General features: G+C 37.4%; 1 protein-coding gene across 14 annotated transcripts in view; it reads left to right on the top strand.

Annotated features, from left to right (window-relative positions):
* CSNK1G1 (casein kinase 1 gamma 1) overlaps positions 1 to 12,454 on the top strand; it is a 152,764-nt gene that overhangs the window by 49,467 nt on the left and 90,843 nt on the right. The gene's annotated exons all lie outside the window — the stretch shown is intronic.

Below are 12,454 nucleotides of genomic sequence, written 5' to 3'. Positions count from 1 at the left end.
ATACATGAGTGTTTAGAGAGGTTTTCAACTGATACTGTGTTTACATTCCTTCCTGGAAGTTCCAGCATCAGGACTAAGCTAGAGCTCCAAGGAGAAACTTTGCAATTTTTCCAAGGAGAGAATTTTTTATTTTGAGTATTAATTTATGTGTGAGATGATGAATAATGATAAAATCAACTAATTTGAAGATGTGAAATTGGGAAGAAGTTACATTGGTTATTTAGACACTTTTTATGACTTTCTCTAGGTGAATGCAGAAGAGAAAATGAAAGATAAATTTGTGATGTCATCAGCTTAGAGACTGTGACAGATCCTTTTTTAGGCTCAAGTGTTTTCTTATTTTTCATAGCTGTTGAGGCTGTATATTATTACGAAGACCTATTGTGAGAGGCTTTGCCCTCTGAGGCACCAGAGCATGGGAGCTTAAGATGATTTTTGTTGATTACCTCTGCTACTTCTGATGATTTTTCAAAAGAAGTTTGAAAAAAATCTCATCCCTCCATACAGAGATTCAGCTGCACTAGCCAGAGATCACTGGGTGCAGAATTGAATTTAGGGATGCTGAGAATGAATTTATTTTTACCACTAGAAGACTAGCAGCCTGGAATTTTAAGACCTGACTAGGATAATGAAAGCCTTTTTATATTTAGTGATGTGTTCATGTTCGGGTTAGCAAAGCCAGCAGATGCTACTGAGAATAGGAGTAAGATGTGTAATTTCACACTGCTTGAGTTCCTATCAACTGTTGAGTTGCTTTAGCAGCTAGATTTGTGAATATTCATTTATATAATGGATTGACTTTGCTCTAGCAACACAGTAGTACTTGAATTAAATAGAGTTTGACATAAACATCCACAGAATTACTGCTGAGAGTCAGTTTATAATGTATATAAATTCATGCTTTCTCAAAACACCATAAAATTGTTTAGTTTCTATAAGGATGAAGGAAAATTTTGGTCAGTGAAAACTGGAAATGTATTTTAGTTACTTGAGTCTGGATTTGTATTGTATGTATGATCTTTATGTTTACACAAAAATGGAAAATATATTCAAGTTGAAGGATAAATTTGTAGCCTATGTATATTCTCAGACTGGTAAAGTGTTGTGTTTTAATTCCTGTAATGAAGCTAGGGTAATTATGATGGGTCTCATTTTGACTTGCCTTGTAGTCAGTAGAAAGAACTCATCTTTCTTTTCAAGTGGTTTTATTCTTGTGTGCCGATGAGGTTTTCATTCGCCCTGGGACCATTACTGTTAGGGCATTGTAACTGGGAATACTTTTTATTGACATAAACAAGAAAAGGAACGTTCAGAATCATTTGATATCTTCCTGACAATAGGGTGGTGCTATATACTCCATTCCATTGCCCTCTTTCTGTGATATTAGTAAGTAGAGGACTCTGCAGATAACAGAAGGTGTAAACTGGAAAATTCTGAACTCAAGAAGGTGCAGATAGGCCTCCACCCAGAACCATTACAGGGCTATGCTTTCTTCTCCAAATTCATTTCTTTCTCTAGCTACACTGTCCCTTCTGTCCCTCAAATAATCAGTTGTGTTCGTGGTTCAGAGCTTTTACACCTACAATTCCTTACGTCTGCAGAATTCTTTCTTCAAAATTTTGCTTAGCTGATTGCTTCTCATTCCTCAGGCCTCAGCTTTCATGTTACTGTCTCAGAGAAACATGCTGTGACTTCTTTCCATCTCCATTTAAAATAGTATGTTTCTCCCCAGCCACATTCTATCCCATCAGACTGCTTCACTTTATTCATCACATTGATCCCTGTCCTAAGTTATTTTATTAATATATGTTTACCTGTTAATTGTCTCGCCTTATACTTGAATATAAACCCCTCGGAGGGCAGGGCATTCTATCTGTATTATTTGCTGCTGTTATTTGTGGCATGGATGAAAGACAGCCAGCTGAATAGGAAACAGAGGGGCAGGAGGAACAGGAGCATCTTTGGGTTCCTGGTAGGAGGGGGTCATGGTGGGTGGTGGCCTTAATGTTTAGATAGACTCTTGGATTCCAGACAGAGAACCCTCTCCAAACAGGTGATGTTCAGTGTATTTTGGTTCTCTGTAAATCTGTTTCCACCATATCATCCATTTAACAAACACTTCTTGAATATTTACCATCTTGCTAGTCTTTGGAAAAGATACGGAGGATAACAAGGTGTCCCCACGAATCTCACAATCTGGAGGAAAAGATAAGTTAGGAGTATGGGATTAACATATATACACCACTATATATAAAATAATCAATAAGGATTTACTGTATAGAACAGTGAACTTTATTCAATATCTTGAAATAACCTGTGAAAGAAAAGAATCTGAAAAAAGTGTCTATATGTATGTATAACTGAATCACTTCGCTGTATACCTGAAACAAACATAATATTATAAATCAACTACAATTTAAAAAAAAGAATCTCACAGGCTAGTGGTAGAAAGAGAAATACAAATCACAGCATAAAGTGATAAGTATTATAGTAGATTGTGTAAAAACTACGCTGGCAGAGAAGGTTACTGAAGGTTTCCCAGAAGCGTGTTATTTGATTGAGAGTAGGATAGGACTTCACTGGTGAGCGCAAGGAAGGAGTCTCCACCAGCAGCACGTGTGAACTCGACGTGCTGTGAACGTGTTTAGCGTAGTGTCAGAGCAGCAACAGTTACACCTGACGGGGCTGTGGGATGTGAAGTGCAAGGAAGTAATAGATGAGGCTGTAAGATAGGTTGGGACCAGATTGTGAAGTGTTTGCGTGGTATTAAAGCATATGGACTTTATCCTGTAGGCAGTGGAGTAGAACCATCAAGGGCTTTATAAAACCAGACGTTATCTGGTTTGTATTCTAGAAAGATAATTCCCAGTATAAAATGAGATCGGATAGTAAAGAGGTTGTGGATTTTTGCTCTCATTGTAGTACTTGTCACTTTGAGTTATGTTCCTTCGTCTCTCTCCTTTAAGATATGCTTGATGGTAGTAATTTGCTTTATTGATATTCTCCTATGTATTCATATTCTTAATTCCTTCTATGTGTATGACATATATTGGGTACCTAAGTAGTCCAGGTCAGAGGTGGCTGGGCCTGCCTTAGCTCTGAAAATGGCACTGAGATGCAGAGGAAGGGGTGAATTAGGGAGAGATTTTAGAAGTAGACTATAGGCAGGATTTGTTTGCCAGTTATATTAGGGGAAGGGGTCAAAGATGGCTGAGTTTGCGAGGTTGGGAAGACCAAGTGAATGAGGAAACCTTTACCAGAGATAGGAAACACAGGACCAGAGTAGGCTGTGGGGAAGGCAAATAGTTAGACTTGGTGAATATTTTGACTTTGAGGAGTGTGCAGCGCATAGGCACAAATATGACTCTGAGACAGAAAAGTTTAGGCTTCAGATAGGGATTAAGAAATCATCACTGTGTAGGTGTTAATGAACATGCAATCATGAGTGATGAGATGATGTAGAGCTTGTGTGAGTGGGAGAAATGGGGTGCATTTAAGGGATGCTAGAAGAGGGAGAACCTCAAGAACAGAGAAGTTGAAACGTCAAAGAGAAGAGTTTCTAGAGGGTTGGAGCGTTAAGCACAGCCTTGTGCCCTATGGTTAAACAGAAGAAGCTAATTATTATAGCCTTTGGTCTTTTACTTCTGTTTATATATTTCTGATGACTCCTTTTTTCCTTTCTTTTCTTTTTTTATGAATGTATGTATTTTGTAACCAGGAGAAAAAAAAAAAAGCAATAAAAAGCAAAGCAAAAAATGTGCCTTTAAAGGCATAGTTTAAAAAAGAAACCTTGCTGTTGCCCAAAATTTTTTAAAAATTCTACTTAAAAGCATCTCCAAAGATAACCACTAATTGTGTTTAATTAATTTAATTTTCCAGAATTAAAAAATGTTTTTCAGGACATATTTTAGCAATTCAGTCAAACTGTGCTATAAATTTGTTTTTAATCACTTAATACAGCATGAACTCTTGTGTCAGCTTACAGATCATGCATTTTTAATGTCTTATTGGACTTCCCTGGTGGCTCAGATGGTAGAGAATTGCCTGCAATGCAGGAGACCCAGGTTCAACCCCTGGGTTGGGGAGATTCCCCTGGAGAAGGAAATGGCAACCCACTCCAGTATTCTTGCCTGGAGAATTCTGTTGGCAGAGGACCCTGGCAGCTGCAGTCCGTGGGATTGCAAAGAGCTGGACATGACTGCACGACTGACGCAGTCTACACATTACAGTAGTTTATAAGCCGGTCTTAATACACAGATCAATTATTTCTATTCTTAAATTATAAATAATACTATAGTAAACATCCTTATAGATGCTTGTCATAAATACATCTTTGTAGTCCAAACTTGGTCGATTATTTCCTTAGGATAAGTCCTGGAAATGTACTTTCTATGTCAGAAATACATACATATTTGTCAGTTTGCCCTCCAGAAAGATAATTTCCCTGATTTCCCTTAACTTTCTATGTGAGTGTGTATGTGTGAGTGAGTATGTGTATGTATTTGTTTCTCTACTTCAGAAACCTTGAACATTACTGAGAATCTTTTCATCTATGCTAGTCTGACAGGGGAAAATGGTATCTAGTTAAATCTGTATGTGTTCATGAGTGAAGGTAAACATTTACACATTTATTTATATCTCTGCTTTTAATCCTTTGTGCCCTTTGTGTATTTTTCAATGGAAAGATTATTTCTGTGGAGTCTTACCTATGTATATTGCCTCAATAGAAAGGGGAATTTTGAAGATTTGAGAAAGGAAGATTTATGAAGGATGATTGTGGATAAAAGGTAGGAGGACATGCAGGAGTGGAAACAGATCTGCAGGTTGTTTTTTTATTCACTGTGAAACAATATGGGGAAATGTTTTGTGGATTTTTTTTTTAGTTTTGAGTCTTTTGCTGAATCAGGTCTGAAAAGAATCGTGTAAACATTTGTTAAAAATTATTGTATTCCTCTAGGACTTAGAAAATATATATCCCTGGTCTACAAATAACAGCCTTTTTTCCTTCTTAGTTGCAAAAATAAGTAGATAGGTGATTTCCTTTCGTAATAGGTATGTACCTGTGTTTATGGGAGACCCTTTAGACTAAACAGTCTGGCATATAAATGTTACTAATGATTTTTATACTGTCTTTGTGAAGTAGGATATTGTTAAAAAATGTTTTTTCTTACAAACAAGAAGATGGAGGCACAAAGAATTGACTTTTTTGTTCTCTTTCATCTTTGGTTTCTGGTGAAATATGCAAAAGTATGTTAGAACAGAAGGATGTTTCTGACAGAGGTAAATTGTCCAAGGGTATATCAGCTTTTCGGGTGACACACTCTTCCCTTCTAAAATAAGACACTTATTTCTGTGACTATAGAGTATACACGACAACTTCTCTGCATATTGTTCTTTCCTTATCTGGATTACTTAACTATCACTAATGAACTTAAATTGAAATTTGTAACTTCAGCTATTACCAGTCAGTTCTGTTTGTGGCAGTTGTGATCATTACAGTTCACAGTTGCATATTATATAAAGCATTTGGTTTCATATTGCACCCCACAAAATCTTGGAGCCCTTAATTTCCTACAAGAGAATGAGAAAGAAAAAGTAAGAGAGGAAAAAGTCTCTCTGTTACCTTTATATTGAGTTTCAATAAGATTTTGTTTAAAAGGTATGGTTCTGTTGTGTTAAAATTTTTTGAAAGCATTCATGTAAAAGAATATAGGCTTAAGCTAAAACGAGATTTTAAAATATTTCTTTCCTAGGTGAAAGTAAAATCATTGTAAAATCAAATGTTTAGTTTTATAGTCATAGTTTCTTAGGAAATCTTAGCATTTCGAACACATGAAACACAACCTATATCAGCCCAGAACCAAGCCAGTCAGCAAAACAGAAAAACTGATACACAGTCAGCCCTCCATGTCTACAGGTCTCTCTTCCGTGGATTCCAGCAACCAGGGGTGGAAAATATTCTGGGGAAAAATAGTCCCGTGAAGCTCCAAAAAGCAAAATTTGAATTTGCCCTGTGCATGTGGAATTTTACATAGAATTTACATTGTATTTACAACTATTTGCATAGCATTAATGACTGAAGTGACTTAGCATAGCATAGCATTGGAGAAGGCAGTGGCAACCCACTCCAGTGTTCTTGCCTGGAGAATCCCAGGGACGGGGGAACCTGGTGGGCTGCCATCTCTGGGGTCGCACAGAGTCGGACACGACTGAAGCGACTTAGCAGCAGCAGCAGCAGCAACATTGTACTGGATGTAATAAGTAGTTTAGACATCTAGATCTAGTATACAGAGGACGTACCTAGGTGGTTATATGCAAATAATATATACCATTATAGATAAGGGCCTTGAGCATCACAGCTACAGATTTTAGTATCCATGAAGGTCCTAGAACCAATTCCCCACAGGCAGTAAGGGGCGATTTTATTTGTGCTTTTACAACATTGTTTAAGTTTCCCTATAAATTTGCAAGTTTTTAGGGTCTGTGGGTACAACAAACTAAAAATAAGTTTTATTTATTTATTTATTTTAATTTTTGGCCACACACTGCGGCATGTGGAATCTTAGTTCACCGATTAGGGATCAAACCTGCACTCCTGGCGTTGGAAGGCAGAGTCTTAACCACTGGACCACTAATCCCCAAAACAAGTTTTAGAGTCTTGTTATTTTCTTCTTCAAGTGGTTTAAAGAGAGTCCTGGAGTCAGATTGCCTCTCCAAGTTTCTTTTTTTTCCTCCATAAGAATAGGATAATAATAATATCTACTTACAGATTTGTTGTGGAGATAAAATTTAGATAATGTATATAATCACCTAAGACAGTGATTGATGCATAATGAGCACTTGGTTTGTATATATAGTACAAAACATTGTTTAAATTTTTGTTTTATTTTTTCAACTTATATGAAGAAAAATTTCAAATTTTTACAAAAACTAAAAAGGATATGATAGTGAGTATACATAATAATACTTAGATTTAGCAGTTGTTAATATTTGTCCCTTGTGCTTCATCTCTTTGGAAATATCTGTGTGTGTACATTTGCGTATGTGTTATAGTAAGTTCTAAGTCTGACAAAATATTTTTCTCCCCCTCAGAAAGAATTATTTAGGTTCCCACTTCATAAGTATGTAACTAATTGTATCATTTGTTTTCCACAATATAACAGGCTCTGGGTTCATCCACCTCACTAGAACTGACTCCAATTTGTTGCTTTTTATGGCTGAATAATATTCCGTTGTATATGTGTACCATAGCTTCTCTATCAATTCATCTGTCAGTGGACATCTAGGTTGCCTCCATATCCTGACTATTGTAAATATTGTTGCAATGAATATTTGAGTACATGTGTCTTTTAGAATAGTGATTTTTCTCAGGGTATATGCCAGTAATGGGATTGCTGGGTCATATGGTAGTTTTATTCCTAGTTTTTTAAGAAATCTCCATACTGTTCCCCATAGTAGCTGTATCAGTTTACATTCCCACCAATAGTGCAAGAGGTTTCTCTCTTCTTCACATCCTCTCCAGCATTTATTGTTTGTAGATTTTTTTTTAACAATGGCCATTCTCACCGGTTTGAGATAATACCTCATTGTGGTTTTGATTTGTCTTTCTCTAATAATGAGAATGTTGACTAGTTTTTTATGTGTCTATTAACCATCAGTTTGTTTTCTTTGGGGAAATGTCTGTTTAGGCCTTCTGCCTATTTTTTGATTGAGTTGTTTGGTTTTTTGATATTGAGCTGCTTGTATATTTTGGAGATAATCTGGAGATATATGTTTTTTATAATATCATTTTAATGAAAATAACCATGTGTCGATTTTAAAAGCTTAATCCCTACAGTTAAGCATTTCAACTTTTTAAACAATGTCCTCTATCACTTCTCAGGTTTTTGGCTAACATCAAGTGTAAACAATGTCCTCTAGATACCTCCTTTTTTCTGAATATTATTTTTCCAACATTAGATATTGTTTATTGATTTTTCTCATACTTAACATCACCAGTCACATATATACACTTCTCACATTCTCCCAATATATTTATGTCATACATTTGGTTAAAACGTTTTTCTGCATTTATAGTGTTATGGTTTGGGACATAGCATTCATAGCTGAGCTATGAGAGCACTGTTGTATTTCCTTTCTAGTACATTCGCATTCCTTCTTCCTTTAGAATTAAAAAGTACTGATATTTGACTTTTTAAAAAATTTTTCTTCATTATCTACATACCTTTTATTAATTCTTCTCCTCAAGTTACCAACAGAACTGTAAAATTTCTGTCAATATGATTAGGTAATCTTAACATTAAATTATTCTGCAGTACATACATGTTAGCTTTCTCAGATCTACTAAGTCGGTTACTATTTTGGCTATTTATTTACTTCTCACTTCCAAAATGTTGACATCTCTAGTCTGCTTTTTTCCCACCTATTTTAGTTGTTCTATTTTCTTCCTTTTGGCATTTCATTGGGCTTTTGGAAAGGCATAGGGTGAAATGCCTAAATTTTATCTGTCATATTAAACCAGAGGTCTCTGCGTATCATGTATTTTTATTCAGGAAAGAACATGACAGTTTTTTGTAGTATTCCAGAAGACATATTGGAGAAGGCAATGGCACCCCACTCCAGTACTCTTGCCTGGAAAATCCCATGGACGGAGGAGCCTGGTGGGCTGCAGTCCATGGGGTCGCTAAGAGTCGGACACTACTGAGCGACTTCCTTTCACTTTTCACTTTCATGCATTGGAGAAGGAAATGGCAATCCACTCCAGTACTCTTGCTTGGAGAATCCCAGGGACGGGGGAGCCTGGTGGGCTGCCGTCTATGGGGTCGCACAGAGTCGGACATGACTGAAGCGACTTAGTAGTAGTAGAAGACATATAGAAATATGAGCTAGCTAATAAGATAGAGATTTGTAGTTGTTTTGCCCACCTCACCAAAGAAAATTGAATCATTATCATCACGGATGCTAAACAATAGAGCTCTATATTTTGGTTCCATTCAGTTCAATTGTGAATGTTATGGAGATCCTTGAAAGAACATAATAATGAAATCCTCACATAACAATGCTTGAGGTGGGGCAGCTAATACAGTGGCTGGTTAACAGAATCAAGATTTAACATTAAATCGAATAAGCAATGAATTGAACAAAAAATCTTACTTTGATTCAAGAATCCTACTCTACATTTTAAGTCTGACAACTAGATTGTCAACACTTATGTGAAAAAGATGGCTGTGAGTTTGCTGTGAGATAAGAGTGGTATTTGCCCCCAAAGGCTCATAACTTAGACTGATTTAATAGACATACGAAGTCCAGATCGGACTTCCCTGGTGTTCCATTGGTTAAAAATCCACCTGCCTGCACAGGTTTGATCCCTGGTCTGGGAGGGCTCCACCCGCTGCAGGGCAACTAAGCCCACGTGCCACAGATACTAAGCCCTTGCACTAGAGCCCAACTACTGGAGCCCGAATGCTGCAAGTACTAAAGCTTGTGCACACTGAAGCCCATACTCCACAAGAGATGCGGCCACAGTGAAAGGCCCACACACCACAGCAAAGAGGAGCCCCCACTTGCTGCAACGAGAGAAAGTCCATGTGCAACAACGAAGACCCAGTGAAGCCAAAAACAAATAAGTGAATAAAAGTCCAGAGCAACAAAACTTAAGAAGGATCTAAGACCTCTAAGGAACTTTGGCATTGTCTATTCTAAACTACATCATTTTAAAAATAAAAGAAATTTGAAATTAAGTGATTTGGTCAAGGTAAGATAAACCAGCTTGTCACAGAGTTGGAACTAGAGCCCACATCTGGGACATCCCAGACGCTATGTGTCATGTAGTTTCACCATGTAGTGGTTAAGTGTACAGTTGAAATATTACATGCTTAAAAAGTATAAGGTTTAAAAAGACATAAGAATTAATTCCTAATTCCAAAGGTGATAATCACTGACATTCAGTTTAATTGTACTTCTACCAAGAAAAGAAATAAAAGGTATAAAATGATAGCCAGTTATCTTTTCTTCAAGTATCACTATATAGTTTCTATGTTGGACCAACTTTATTCTTCAGGGATTTTCTGAGAGGTAAGGAGGGAAATTTGAAAGCAGAATTCCAAAGAATAACAACGAGAGATAAGAAAGCCTTCCTCAGTGATCAATGCAAAGAAATAGAAGGAAACAGTAGAATGAGAAAGACTAGAGATCTCTTTAAGAAAATTAGAGATCCTAAGGGAACATTTCATGCAAAGGTGGGCTCAATAAAGGGCAGAAATGGTATGTATGGACCTAACAGAAGCAGAAGATATTAAGAAGAGTACACAGAAGAATACACAGAAGAACTGTACAAAATACAAGAATACAGAGAAGAACTGTACAAAAAAGATCTTCACGACTCAGATAATCATGATGGTGTGATCACTCACCTAGAGCCAGACATCCTGGAATTGGGAAGTCAAGTGGGCCTTAGGAAGCATCACTACGAACAAAGCTAGTGGAGGTGATGGAATTCTAGTTGAGCTATTTCAAATCCTGAAACATGATGCTGTGAAAGTGCTTCACTCAATATGCCAGCACATTTGGAAAACTCAGCAAGTGGCCACAGGACTGGAAAAGATCAGTTTCATTCCAGTCCCAAAGAAAGGCAATGCCAAAGAATGCTCAAACTACTGCACAATTGCATTCATCTCACATGCTAGTAAAATGATGCTCAAAATTCTCCAGGCCAGGCTTCATCAGTAAGTGAACCATGAACTTCCAGATGTTCAAGCTGGTTTTAGAAAAGGCAGAGGAACCAGAGATCAAATTGCCAACATCCACTGGATCATCAAAAAAACAAGAGAGTTCCAGAAAAACATCTATTTCTGCTTTATTGACTATGCCAAAGCCTTTGACTGGTGTGGACCACCACAAACTGTGGAAAATTCTGAAAGAGATAGGAATACCAGACCATCTGACCTGCCTCCTGAGAAATCTGTATGCAGGTCAGGAAGCAACAGTTAGAACTGGACATGGAACAACAGACTGGCTCCAAATTGGGAAAGGAGTACGTCAAGGCTGTATATTGTCACCCTGCTCATTTAACTTATATGCAGAGCACATCATGAGAAACACTGGGCTGGAAGAAGCACAAGCTGGAATCAGGATTGCTGGGAGAAATATCAATAACCTCAGATATGCAGATGTCACCACCCTTATGGCAGAAAGCGAAGAACTAAACAGCCTCTTGATGAAAGTGAAAGAGGAGAGTGAAAAAGTTGGCTTAAAGCTCAAAATTCAGAAAACTAAGATCATGGCATCTGGTCCCATCACTTCATGGCACATCAATGGGGAAACAGTGGCTGACTTTATTTTGGGGGCTCCAAAATCACTGCAGATGGTGACTGCAGCCATGAAATTAAAAAATGCTTGTTCCTTGGGAGAAAAATTATCACCAACCTAGACAGCTTATTAAAAAGCAGAGACATTACTTTGCCAACAAAGGTCCGTCTAGTCAAGGCTATGGTTTTTCCTGTGGTCATGTATGGATGTGAGAGTTGGACTATAAAGAAAGTTGAATGCCAAAGAATTGGTGCTTTTGAACTGTGGTTTTGGAGAAGACTCTTGAGAGTCCCTTGGACTGCAAGGAGATCCAACCAGTCCATCCTAAAGGAGATTAGTCCTGGGTGCTCATTGGAAGGACTAATGTTGAAGCTGAAGCTCCAATACTTTGGCCACCTGATGCAAAGAGCTGACTCATTTGAAAAGAACCTGATGCTGGGAAAGATTGAGAGCGGGAGGAAAAGGGGACGACAGAGGATGAGATGGTTGGATCGCATCACCAACTCAATAGACATGGGTTTGGGTAAACTCTGGGAGTTGGTGATGGACAGGGAGGCGTGGTGTTCTGCAGTCTATGGGGTTGCAAAGAGTCGGACATGTCTGAGCAACTGAGCTGAACTGAACTGAAGGAGGGAAAGCATTGGCTAATTGATTAATAATTTTTCATTTTAATTTTGCAAAGTATATTTTTGAAATTTAGAATAAAATCACTGTGGAGGATATTATTAACAGTGTTCCTTACTCTACCTTTAGCCTTTTATCTGGATAAGGTGCAGTGGGAGCCTGATCTTGATTAGCTGTGGGTCACAGTACAGATTTTGGACTTTGTCTTGTTGGCAATAAAAGAGAAAAGAAAAACTTGGAAGTAATTGCGTGTCATGTTTTCCACCCCCACCAGAGATGATAAATTAATTAGAACTTCTGATCATTTTTCTGTATTGTTTAAAAAAAAAACACAGAGTGATCGACTTTAATCTAGTGGTGCTGATATCTAAAGGATAAATATAGGAGTTCTCCATTTTGAATGATAGAAAGCTGAAACAGTAAATGCCTTGTGATTTAAATAATTCTAAATGTTTCTTTGATTAAAAGGTTTTTGCAGGTAGTTTAAGCTGATGCTTGTACTGTGAAACTAAAAGTTAACAGT

This window comes from Bubalus bubalis, chromosome 11, assembly GCF_019923935.1.
Source record: "Bubalus bubalis isolate 160015118507 breed Murrah chromosome 11, NDDB_SH_1, whole genome shotgun sequence".
NCBI classification, from domain to species: Eukaryota; Metazoa; Chordata; class Mammalia; order Artiodactyla; family Bovidae; genus Bubalus; species Bubalus bubalis.
This window is presented reverse-complemented; position numbering and strand designations above follow the sequence as displayed.